Source organism: Phaethon lepturus, unplaced genomic scaffold (genome assembly GCF_000687285.1).
Source record: "Phaethon lepturus isolate BGI_N335 unplaced genomic scaffold, ASM68728v1 scaffold22075, whole genome shotgun sequence".
NCBI classification, from domain to species: Eukaryota; Metazoa; Chordata; class Aves; order Phaethontiformes; family Phaethontidae; genus Phaethon; species Phaethon lepturus.
Genome location: NW_010538686.1, coordinates 15,813 through 16,133, shown reverse-complemented (window position 1 = coordinate 16,133; position 321 = coordinate 15,813).

Sequence of the window (321 nt, the reverse complement as noted above, 5' to 3'; positions counted from 1 at the left end):
TGACATGGGGACATCCCCCTTTGCAGCAGCGCTCGGCCCCAGACTGCGAGGCAGCCGCCCCGCCGGCCCACGGGGAGACCACGACGAGGGACACGCTGCCCAGCGTGGGGTGCCAGGCGCGAGGACGTGGGGTGCAGCCACCCCTTTGCCTGCGCAAACCCTCTCCGACTTCTTCCCTACAAAGTGCTGCTGCCTCGCAGACATGAGCAGCGCTGGGGCTCCCCTTCCCCACTGTTGCCTTCTCCTGGGAGTCTCTCACTGCCTTGTGGGCTTCAGCCGACGAGTGGGTCTGCACTGTCCATCTGGTGCAGTCTCAGTTTT